General features: G+C 42.1%; 1 long non-coding RNA gene across 3 annotated transcripts in view; it reads left to right on the top strand.

The window, feature by feature from the left end:
* Positions 1-12,050, top strand: part of LOC143682268 (uncharacterized) — a 157,334-nt gene that overhangs the window by 86,640 nt on the left and 58,644 nt on the right. For all 3 annotated transcript variants that reach the window (XR_013175058.1, XR_013175059.1, XR_013175057.1), the window contains 2 exons: positions 3,430-3,507; positions 11,818-11,935. This is a non-coding gene — a long non-coding RNA (uncharacterized LOC143682268). The remainder of the gene's footprint in view (positions 1-3,429; positions 3,508-11,817; positions 11,936-12,050) is intronic.

The following is a 12,050-nucleotide window of genomic DNA, read 5'->3' as shown; positions in this document are numbered from 1 at the left end:
CTCCCTCCTTGGGACCTCAGATTCCCTGAGGAATGGTTGTTGGGCTAGTGTGTCTGTGTTAGAGCACTAATACACACATCCTCCCTTGTTGACACCCAAGATGCTTTTAGGGAATGTAGGAATATATAAGGTTAGGGTGTGTGTGTGTGTGTGTGTTATATAATTTGCAGCTAATTTTTTAGTGTATGTTAGGGGAAATATGTTCATATTACGTACAATACACACATTATATATATAAGTACACACACAAAAATTTGGTGTGCTGGTAAATGTTAACCACAAGCTCTCCAGAAAAAAAAAAAGAAAGCCCTAATTTGTGGCATTTGCTGACACTCCTGGTGTAAATACTCCCACCATGGTTGATTTCAAGCCGGTCTTGTTAAGTCACTGAACACAGAGTTGGGGAAAGGTGCACAATAGCGTGCCATCCAATAGTATTTCCACCCCGTGGATACAAAAGATGGAAATAACCCCACGAGCAAAGATAAGAGTGAAAAGAAGTAAAATAATCAGGAAGTGATGAGTTTTATCTGTAGTCTTTGTTTTAAAAATGAATTGTAAGTTTATCTAATATAATTTTAAATAATGGCTATGCTTAACAACTGGCTTGCAAAATTCCTGAATATTTAACAATGGCTCTCATGAGCCAATGTGTGCCAACTCAAGGACATCATTGCGTGTGTATCTGTGTGTGGTGTGTGTGTGTGTGTGTGTGTGTAGCACATCACCCATGAACCCCATGATTTCTCCAAGGGTATGCCATAGGACAAAACTTGACTAAAAATTATGCACTTTGAAATCACCTTAAAAGTATTAGTGAATATTGGCACAGGTATTTTGCAAATATACAAAAATCATGAAGTTTGTACTTAAATGATTAAAATTTGGAAAGAGGTTCTAGGTTCTTCCCACATGTCTCTGGCACATTTTTGCTAGCAGTTGAGCAAAAGCAGGAGTGATTAGGGTGGCCAGGGTTTGCACTCTTCACCTTGTTTGTTAGAAGGCATGAAATGGCCATTTCACGCTCTTTCCTTTTACCTCTGACTTCCTTCTTTCTCTCCCTCTTCCTAAACCAAAGGTTTGTAGTTTTGATGCCAGCATCCCTAAAGCTCTCTTCCTCAAGTTTCTAGCCCTTCCTTTAGCCACTCAGCCTTTTCTAACCTCTCCTTTCTTTGGGCTTGGCTGTGTTGCTGATTATACTCTTTGGTTCACAGTCCACCAAGTCTTACCTCCAAAGTGCCTATGGGAGAAAGGTGAGACTTGAAAGCTACACTGAGGCAGGGAGAGAGCAGGCAGGACCAGAAGCAGAAGTGGCTTAGACAAGGCATTTTGCATCCAGGGCTCCTTTCTTTTCTCCACAGACAAATCACAGCTACGTGTTTTGCATTGGATTTGTTCTATGAAGTGCTTATTGCTGATTTTCAGTTACAAATATGGATTCTGAGGTCACAAACTTAAATGCCCATGGAGGCAGGCAGGTATCATACTGGCAGTACCACCACTGCCAGAATTCTTCATAGAAGCTGAAAAAAGTTAATTTTAAAATGAACTTTCTTACACTAGAAATCACTGTAGAAACCAAACAGTATGTCTATGGGCTGAAATAGCTGGTGAAAATCTTAGGAAAAAAAAATAGGAAATGTAAAGAAGAAAATAAAACAACTCATCTTCCTGGCAACCAGAGATGGCATTTTGGTATTTGAATTAGGCTATCTATAACATTTTTTGTTCTAGCTTTGTTTTGTTGTTTTTAATCTGAATCTAGTACAAAAATTCTACCATGTGTTTGAAAAGCTCTTCATTACCATCATTTTTAATGATGACAGGCATGCATTGTATGAACAGAGCAAAACTCATTGCCCAGGTTAAAGATGGCCATGAATTTTTAGATACTGCTCCCATTGAGAGGTGGGTCTGTGATCCCACCCCTTGGCGCTAAATGTGTTCTCTGACTTCGAGCCATAGAATTGAGCAGAAGTGCTGCCGTATCTATTTCCTGTCCCTGGCCTTAAGAAACTGGCAGGTTCCACTTCCTGTCCCTTGGAACCCCTGTTCTTGGAGTCAGAAGCCACCATTGAAAAAGTCATAATACCCTGAGGCTACCATATTGGAAATATCATGTGAAGAGACCTCAGCCCCATGCTGTTCCAGGCTTTAACTTTTTGTTCATTCCAGCTGAGGACCAAGATCCCAGCTGAGGAGCAGGAGTTGACCCCATGGAGTTGTGCCCATATTACACATTTGCAAACAGCTAAAGAACTGTGAGTGCTTTAAGCCACTAAATTTAGGGATTTTCCAACACTGTACAAGAGAGCTAGAACATTGACTTAGAAACCCCCTGATGTTAGCAATTCAATTGCTTCCCATTCTTTACTCTTCAACTTAATACTTCAGTGAACATCTTTGTGTATTAATCTTAGTTCCTATTTCTGTAGGCAGAAGATTTGAATCAGGAGTCTAGGCATTGTTGGGCTCATGATAACTACTCTGCCAAATTATTCTCCCCAATAGCTGAATCAGTTTATACTCCAGCCAATGATGAATGAAAGTCCATCCCTTTGGGCTCTTTGCTTTATTTTCTTATTAATTATATGGATGTAGCTCATTCTGATAGTGGAAGTAGGAAGAATTGGAGGGGAGCTGCAGGATCCCTGTTTACTAAAGCTGTAAAAAGGATTTGCTGAGTTAATTTCTCATGTAAGCAACACTTCAGTGCCTGATCCTTATGGTTATCTCCTGCCTTAAAAAAATTCATAACTTTGGGTATATTTTCATTATATATTTTTTGTCATAATAACAATAAAAAATAATACAAAACAAAGCCGTCAGCCTCTCCCAGACATTTGATGCAAATGTGGGCTCCGTGAATGACAGTTTTATCTAATGAGCTAGGATTTGACAGATATGGCCTGGGGCAGAGGTACCCAGACTTTCCAGGGCTAGGAAGCTCTGGGGCTAGAAATGCCTCCCGGGAGAGGAAGTGACCGAGGGAGTAACCAAAAGAAAAAAAAAGTATTAAAAAATAAGGAAGAGCAGAAGAACCAACTTACAAGTGGACACTGGAGAGAAAACAGTTCTGATCTGCTCTTAAGACTTGTCTATACATCCCAGTGAAACCAGATTTGCTTTTATTATTAACATAACCTAAAACAATAGAAATATCATAATGTCTGGAAGCCAGGCACAGCGCCAGGCATGCATACCTCACTTGACCCTTTGATGAGCCAGTGAGGGATAGGATATCATTAACTCCACTGTCTAGATGTGGAAAGTGAGGCTCAGAGAAGTAAAGTGAGTTGTCTGAGGGTGGATGTTAGTTCCCCAACCCTGGATGCTGTGTGATGATATGAGAAGCAGGGTGAGATCTCCTTCCCTCCTCATTTCTTGTGTTTATTACTTTTTTTCTTTCCCCATCTTGTTTCTTCACAGAAGGGAGTGTTTGGTAATACAAAGAAAAGAAGCAGTAATTCAGTTTGCAAAATCATACATCAAAGCTACTCAGAACAGGTAAGATGCAAGATGGGCAATATAATTTGTGATGACCAGTGCAAAATGAAAATGCACGCCCTTTGGTCTAAAAGGAGGGAAAAAATGTCATTAAAGGTGCTAAGATATGAAGCTTTTTCTTCTTTTGTGGTCTCTTGACTTGTCCTGGTGGGTTTTTTTGTTTGTTTGTTTTGCTATTTAATTCATTCTAAGTAAAAAAAAAATTAAATTTTAACTTAGTAACAAGAATGGTACCCGTCATTTTTCTGTTGCACAATGCCAGTTTTAAATGCAAATATCCGAGCGTTTGACCCTTAGGCAAAATCACCAAAATCATATTTTGTGGCTCCTTCTCAGAGGGTACCTCAAACTGGCTAGAAATGACAAACACAAGCAGTACTCAGGAAAATTGGAGAAAGGGAGTCCAGGTCCCACTCGGCACTGGGTGGGCCCAAGAGTTCCATCTGTAAGCACAGGATACTTGTAGGGGGGCGTGTCTGGAGACCCTACTCTGCAATTGCAGGATGAGGGCTCATTCAGATCCGATGACTACAGGATTCTCCCCTCACCCTGCCAGTGACCGCCATCCATGGCACACATATGACACCCCCTCCCTAGTGCCATTGCAATTTCTGCACCCAAACATGCTAAATACCTGGACTGGGGTAGACAGAAGACTTGCCTGCTGTGTTGTGATTCCAGCCAGCCTCTCAGCGGGTGCCTGGTGATGCTACCAGCACAGAGGGAGAGTGGTCGTCCCCAGCCCGGCCTTGAGGTGCTACAGGGTGCACCATCCAGCTCACCTCTGCCTGTGCCCAAGCCCAGGCCCCCACTGGGAGTGGAAGCCAGCAACAGTTGCTGGGTGGAATAGGGAGGGGAAAGCAGAGGAGCAGCCTAGGGCAGCTCGATCAGGGAAGAGGACTGCTGAGAGCCCACCCCAGGGAAGGTGGGGAGGCAACTGGGCCTAGGATCCAAGCCTGCAATGCATGCTCCATCATCCCACTGGATTTCATTTAGAAAATACAAATTCAAGGGCAGACCACAGAACACCAAACCTGAGGCATGGGATGCTTCTGCATGCCTCCTGAAACTGTCCCTGGGTGGACAATACTTGCAAGAAAAAGTTTTATTGAAACTATTCTCTGGGTTCTCAGTCTTCGTATTCATATACTTGTAAGTTTTTTCCTTTTAGGAAAGTGGTTTACTTTCATGATGATCCGGAATATAAGAATATACTGAAAGGGTTGCATATGTAAAGTACAAGACAGATATCAATTTTAATAATACTGTTAATAAGAGTAAGTATCATCTATTGAGCATTTACTATTTGCTAAACATTGTTCTAAGGGCTTTACACAACAATCCTATGTAGGGGGTACTTTTATTAACCCATTTTCAGATGTGAACACTGAGGTTTAGGAAGGGCACAGAACTTGACTCGTGTGCCATGGATGAACACTGAAGATATCATGTTGCAAGAAATAAGCCAGAAATGAAAGGCCTAATATTGTATGATCTCACTAATATGAAATAATCAAAATAAGCAAATTCATAGGGTCACAAACTAGAAAATAGGTTACCAGGGAGTAGGGTTGGGAATGGAAGTTGATGCTCAAATTGTGCTTAGTTTATATTTGAGGTGATTGGAAGTTTTAATAATAGATAGTGTTGATGATAGTACAGCATTGTAGTATAATTAATCGCTATGAATTATACATTTGAATGTGGTTAAAAGGGGAAATTTTAGATTGTGTATATGTTACCAGAATAAAAATTAAAAAAAACACGTAAGACTGTACAACACAAACTGGGATCCCTAATGTAAACTGTGGTTAATAATACAATTATAATAATTTTCTTTCTGCAATTGTAACAAATATACTACACTAATGCAAGGTATTAAAAATGGGATGTGTGTGTGGATGTGGGAACTTTGTATTTTCTGCATGATTTTTTTATAAACCTACAACTTCTCTAATTAAAAAAGAAAACAGAATTTGACCCAGATCAGGCAGCGGGGAAGCAGTGCAGCTGGGATCATGACCTCTACGGTCTGGCTCTACAGCCCATTCTCATCCATTGGTCTACTGTGTCCTCATGAATGTTTGTGGAATGACTGAGTGATGTCCTCATCAGGTCTGGAATCAGGAATCGCATGTGAGGTAGAGAAACTCAGCATTCATTGTACACGCTGGGCAGGTTGTTCATGGAACACTGAGGCTCAGCAGGCTTCTCCATCTCTGAGCTGCTGGGAGAAATGTTGAGACAATCGAGGGATTTGATGGGCTGAACATCCTGACTTCCATTGTTCGGGAATAGAATGTGTGGCGGAAGAAAACAGCATCACCTCCCCGTCCCTAGAACAGGACAAGGGCCACAAATAGCAGAGGAAAGAGGGAGGAAGCCAGAGAAGTTTTCCTTGGGCTTTAGAGGTTAACGCTGATGGCTGGAGCCTCTGAGACAGGATTCCGTGGGCGACACAGATGCCTCCTTACTTGGGCAGCTGGGCCCACCAGGATATCTGAGTGCCTGAGACAGGAGACAGGAGATGACAGCAGCTAGTATGACCTGTGGTTGACACCAGCTCCCCTTCCCCTGCCCCTGCAGATGCCCAGATTAATCCTTTCCTAACTCACCTTCCTGCCCATGCATTTCCCATATCACTCCCTCTGGAGTAACCTATTATTATCTTAATTACAATGATAGGGATGACCATACACTCTGACTGTTACTGATTAGTGACCCTATGTCCTGCACTGAGCTTGCCAAGGATTACCTCTGAGTCTTTGAAGCAGCAAAATGAAGTAGATTCTACTATTTCCATTTTACAGGTAAGGAAAGCTGAGGCTTAGAGGTACTGTGACTTGCCCCATATCATGTGCCTAATAAAAAGCAAAGCCAGGACTTGAACCTGGGTCTTGTCCTAACTTCAGAGTTCATGCCCATTACAGTTACACCACTCTGCTTCCCAGAGGAACATTAGGAGCTGTTAAGAGTATGGCTTTTTTTAGGAATTTATTCTTGGCTTGGGTGACCAGCTGTCCCAGTCTGCCTAGGACTTAGTGATTTCCAGAACATGAGGCTTTCAGTGTTAAAACTGGGCTAGACTGGGGTAAACAGGACTAGTTGGTCACTCTACACCTGAATCTGCCACTACCTATCTAAGTGACCTTGGGCAAGTGATTTAACCTCTTTGTGCCTCAGTTTCTTCATCTGTGAAATCGGGACCATAATCATGACTCAAATGTGTGTGAAGCGTGGCTTCCTGGCTCATAGGTAGCATTAATGTGTTTGTTGTTTTAATCATTTTTGCTATCATTGGTTGTGGTTACCAGTTCAAAAATGTAGAGGCACTTTGAAGGTGGTGGGTCAAAGCTCAGGCTCTGCACAGTCCAGAGAACTCTGCTCCTCCTAGGGACTGGCCGTGTGGCCTTGAGCAGTAGTTGCTGAGTGGCTTGTCTCTGCCGCCAGATGGACTTAATGGCCCTCTTGAGGCAATGCAGGTACAGCTCTGAATGCAGCACCTGGCATGGAGCAACCCTCAACAAGTAGATGATAGCTCTTTTTTGTTACCAGCTGCCTTGCTGTGAAAGTGTCCTCTATCCCTCTGCTTCCGTCTTGCATTATGTTTAATCCTCCTTTCCTAAAAGGTCTCCAGGCATCACCCCACAGCCATCAAGGGGTGACTTTGAGTCTTGAGCCATATTTGTTTTTTTCAGCTCAAGGAGAAAGGATTTCAAGAATCCCACCCCAACTGCCTCTGTCCATGCATAGCGCCCACACCCTCCTTTGCTGGAATCGGGGCTGTGCCTGCCTTGGTTTGTGCTGCTCTAGGGGAGTTGAAGTCTAGGTGCTCTGTGGCTAAGGTCCCTGCTGGCTTTCTCCCAGTTGAGAAAGGGATTAGAACACTAAATTCTGGGAGAGGCAGGGCCCGTAGGCAAAAATTAAGTTAATTACCCATTTCTGACCAAATATATGGCTAGAGTTTGAGTTTCTTCGATGTGGTGTCGTTCAGGGAGTGGTGAAATCATTCGCTCATTCATTGATTCACTTCCTCATTCACTCATTCATTACCATTGACTGTGCCAAATCCCACATAGGCTCTGGAAATGAGGCAGCAGATGCCAGATATATCTGACTTGTAATGTGTACTTCTATTTCCACAATTAGAGAATTGGATGTGGATGTGTTAAGGATGAGGAGATAGAATAATCAAATGTCTCACTATAATATTTACTGTATTAATTTAGTTATAGAAACAATATTTTAAATCATCTACTACGTAAAATAATATATTGATTTAGAAATACTGCTTTTCCTGCCCTACCTAACCTTCACATTTCAAAAACTGCTTTCTTCAAACTCTTCCCATGCATCTTTGACATCTATTTCTTTTTCATCACTAGGCATCCTTTTTCAGGAATCTTACAGTGGGCCCAGAGTAGATCACCTTCATTTTCATCTACATTGTTCGAGACATGCCCCTTTTTCTAATATCTACATTATACTATCACTGGAAATTTTATCCTAAGCTTCAAGCATCTATCCATTCACTTCACATTCAGATAGAGTCTTTTCATTTATCCTGTAAATTTATGTTTGTTATCTCCAATCTTCAAATAATTCCTAACACCTGCCATTGGGAAATCAGAATCCTGTTAATATGTACTAAATCTGTCTTAGTAATTTTCTGCATACCTCTTTCTCTCTCTCTCTTTTTTTTTTTTTTTTAAGTTTTAAAAAAAATGTATGGGGGGGTAGTGAGCTTATTTGCAGAGTTTGGCTTAGAGAGAGACTGCCTCTTTCTTTAAATGTGTCCATCAGCTGACTTAAAAGTTTTCACAACTATCATTGATTTTGGTCAGTTCAGACTACTGTGTTGATTAAAATGCAGTAATTGTTAGCGCACCACTCTCCACACAAATATGAGAAGCTTTTTAAGACCTAGAGGGTCTTGGGCCAAATCTGCCCACTGCCTGCTTTTATCAATAAAATTTTATTGACATACATCTACAACCATTTATTTACATGTTTTCTATGCCTCCTTTCATACAGCAATCACAGAGTTGAGTAGTTGTGACAGAGACTGTATAGCCTGCAAAGGCTAAAATACTTACTATCTGTCCCTTTTGATAAAAAGTTTATCTACCCTTGAATTAAACTATTAGACAATTCCTCTTCTCTGAGGTATAATTTGGCGTACATGTGGATATGCACAAATTGTCATGATTAGCCTTAAACAATTTGATTGGAAAGTTAGCCTTTGGTGTCATTGTCGCCATCATTATCATTAGCAATAGTAAGAGCAAAAGAAAACTCAATAGCTATAATGACGACAAGTTCCTTTTGGTTATGCCATTAGTATGTAATATTTTAGGAAGAGAAGAGGCAGACAGAGTCTCTTCCTATAGTCGGGGTTTGCCCTGGAAAGCCTCTTGGAAAGTTTGTCAACTCCAGAGGTCTCTGCCTGAGGATGCAGGCAATTGGAATTCTTTTTCTGTCCTGAGTGTCCATCACAGACTGGAATGTTCCAAAGGCTAAGGGGTCAGGGGCTCATGTCTGGGGTCAGCCAGTTTGGAGGAACTCCCCTCACTTAGGGGCTACTGCTGGGTCCTTTGCATAGGTGATCTCATCTCATGCCCCAGTAACTCAGGAACAGGTAACGTCTCTGTTTAAGACATGGGTAACAGGCCCAGAGAGGTGAGGACTGTGAGGGTCAGGTATCAAGGGAAGGGGCAGGAAAACCTAGACTAAGAAATGCATCATTGGCAAGTAAATCCGGTGAACCAATGATGGAATAATAGTAGCCTGGGTGTCAAGCACTATGTTCAGGGTTTTATTTCCATTACTTCCAAGCCTCTCAGCAATTCTGTAGGAATTCATTTTGACCCCCTTTCTACAGCCCAAAGCCATATAGCTTTCTAAGGATCTCCTTCAATCCCTCGGACATCCCAAGATCTTTCTACTTCCCTCCCTTGTTAGTCCTAAGAACGACACCCTGTTTATTTTCTTTATAGCAGGAATCACAATTCATCAATATGTGCTTGCAAGTAAAACAATACCAAAACCTTATCTAGTGTCTGTCTCCCCCATGAGACTCTAAGCTCCACCAGGGAAGAGTCTTTGTTTTGCTCACTTCTGCATCCCCAGTACTTTTTACAATGTCTGGCACACAGTGGATGCTCAATAAATAGCTGTGCTGTTGTGGAATAAATATTAGATGCAGATTTCTACTATAGGGTCCAAATCTGATGGTGATATCTCAGAGGGGACCATGCTCCTGTGAGTTGTGAGACTAGGTCCCCAGTTCCCTTACTGTGTCAAGGAATGAGAATGATTCCCCAGTGCCATCACCACTATCAAAATAATAATAACAGCAACAACAACACAGCTCTCATAGAGCCTTCAATTACCCTGACAACTGTGCTGACATTAAAACACACAAATATCCCTTTTGTTTTTTATTCTCCGTGAACCATTGCGCTCCTCAGCTTTGAACCTCATTTTGAAAGCTTTCATTAGAAAGGGTTTTGAATGGGCTCCAAGGCTTCCACTTGGAAGACAGGGCTGGAGCCTGCATTTCTCCTTCCTGTGCTCCTGGTTCAGTGTTCTTGGTCAGGTATCAAGGGAAGGGGCAGGAAAGCCTAGACTAAGAAATGCATCATTAGCAAGTAAATCCGGTGAGCCAACGATGGAATAATAGCCTGGGTGTCAAGCACTATGTTCAGGGTTTTATTTCCATTGCTTCCAAGCCTCTCAGCAATTCTGTAGGAATTCATTTTGACCCCTTTTCTACATATGGGTAAACAGAGGCTCAGAGATGATGAGTGACTTGTCCAGGGTCACACAGCCATTGAGAGGCATGACGAGGATTTGAACATAGGTTGTCCAACTCAGAAGCCCATTCTCTTTCGGAAATGTGAGCTCCATCTGAGCCCGTTCTGCAGTGGAAAGAGTTAGTGCCTTCTGCCAGCTACAGAAAGACAGGAAGCATGAAATGAGTCTGAAGTCAGCCAGGGCTTCGCTTCACCTCCTTCCATAGAAGAGGAAGCTGAGGATGGGGTGACCGATGGAGCTAGGGAAGGCCCTTGGCAACCAGAGGTGTTAAAATTAGCCCTGTGAAATTTGGCAATCAGTAGAACAAACCCTTTGACCCAGCAATTCCTAGGCATTTCATCCAACAAAAATACTAGTACACGTAGGCAAAGTTATTTGTGTGGGGATGTTCAATGAAGCATTATGTATTATGGCAAAAACTGGACACAACCTAAGTGGCCACCAGAGAGGAGCATCTGAACCCTTGATGTGCTCATAGTACAGGCACTCCAGCTCTGAATACAAATCCATACCCCTCCACCTCCTAGCTGTGAGACTCTGATGTGGTCCATAACATGTCTGTTATAAAGACTACATGAAAACAGAAAAGTTCTGCATGTAATATATTTTATGAAAAGATACTGAAAAAATTAACAACACTGTTAATCAGGGCATGTGCCTAGGATGCTTGTAGATTTCTAGTTTTTAGTGTTTCATTGTTTGGACGTCTTCAGACCATGAAATTCTTATTACTTGTATGAGTAAACACAGAGTTTCATCAGCTCAGCTTTTGCCTCTCTGTTGGTTATATGTGGAGACTCAGACTCCCTCACAGGCCAGAAAAAGGGCGAGAAAGTAGGCTTTTCAATGCCGTCCTGCCTCGTGTCCTCTCACCTCCAGTCTGTCCCCTCCTTTCTGGTTCCCAGCTCTGCACTTTTACCTAAATCGCCAGTAGCCACTCACCTTCATGACAAAGTCTAAACCCTGTCAGGCTGACCTCACACATCTTTCCCATCATACTTTCCCATCTCCTCTTCGACCCTTAACGTGGGGCACTCATGGCAAAGGTCAATCCCTTGGGGAAGACTTTTTTTTTGTTTTTTTTGAGAAGGTAAAAACCCTTCTATGTCATTTTAAAACTCCCAAGTCCTGCTTACTGGCCACTGAATCCTGGAATGTAACTCAATACTGATGTAAGTTATGCAGAATGCCTGTTATTCATTTGCACTAACCCGTCAACAACTAATCTGATATGATTGGTAAAAAAGGAGGCATATACACATATCTGAATCTGCATTAGCACTCGAGCTGCCTTCACACTCTCCAGTTTAATTCAGCTTCCGATTTCAACTATCTGATGCTGAACTCTTAAGAAAGCCTTGTGGTTAAATGTGCACTGCCTAACTTGAGAATTGTGTAGATGGCAAGTGGGATAAGCGGTCTTTATTTGGTAGTTACATCAAGGGCTATGAGTCGGTACTTATCCCTGCGGTTAAAGGTGATCCTTCTTTCCAGGCAGAGTCACCAAGGACAACTGTAAAATCAGCAAAGGAAGCTAGAGCAGAACAACATAACGGAGCCAGTGTGGACACAGATGCTGTGAACCAGTGTGTATCCTCGTATTTCAGCAAAGGTACGCAAGCTAAAAAATTACTGACTGCTTTCCTTTATTTGCTTGAATCAACGGTATGTTTTCCCTCTGAAAATCTTTGCGGTGGTTGCATTTTGTTCCACCTGGTAAAATTGAA

This window comes from Tamandua tetradactyla, chromosome 5, assembly GCF_023851605.1.
Source record: "Tamandua tetradactyla isolate mTamTet1 chromosome 5, mTamTet1.pri, whole genome shotgun sequence".
Lineage (NCBI taxonomy): Eukaryota > Metazoa > Chordata > Mammalia > Pilosa > Myrmecophagidae > Tamandua > Tamandua tetradactyla.
This window is presented reverse-complemented; position numbering and strand designations above follow the sequence as displayed.